The sequence below is a fragment of the Grammomys surdaster genome, unplaced genomic scaffold, assembly GCF_004785775.1.
Source record: "Grammomys surdaster isolate TR1022 unplaced genomic scaffold, NIH_TR_1.0 958, whole genome shotgun sequence".
Lineage (NCBI taxonomy): Eukaryota > Metazoa > Chordata > Mammalia > Rodentia > Muridae > Grammomys > Grammomys surdaster.
In genome coordinates, this window is record NW_021605377.1 from 9569938 (window position 1) to 9570615 (window position 678).

Here is a 678-nt window from a genome sequence, read left to right on the forward strand (position 1 = left end):
AGGCTGCGGGCTACAAGACTGAATATTGTAATTCTAGAGCTTGTCTGTCTCATAAAGAGTCTTAATATATTGCCATCACGCTGATTAACAGGGTGTCAGCCATACATTTTTTCTGATGTGTATTGAGTGGAATATCCACACAGTTCAGTTCTCATCAGACTATATTGTAACTGGTCACTAAAGAATCAATTTTGCATTTATACAAACTCTAAACGTGTACTGCCACCTCACATGAAGAAGAAGCATTGTTGGTTTGGTTTGGTTTGGTTTGGTTTGGTTTGGTTTGGTTTGATGACAAGATCTTACTATGTAGCTGGCTTTCAACTAATAATCTGCTTCAGTCTCATGACTGCTGGAATTACAGGTGTATGCCACCACACAATGTGACAAAGTATGTCTAGTCCTCCTTTTGGTAGGGATAAAAGAAAGTGAACCAACCAGGTCAATGGCTACACCCACGAAAGTGAGTTTGGGTTTATGAATTCTAACAAAGAATTACATTCATATACCACCCATAACTCAGGCTACAACTTGGCTGAATTTGTCAGGTTGAAACAAGTTTGTGTGAGTGTGTTTCTATGTGATTATATTATTTTATTTTGAGGAACAAGACAAAAATAGGTACAAATGTGATATATATATATATATATATATATATATATATATATATATATATAT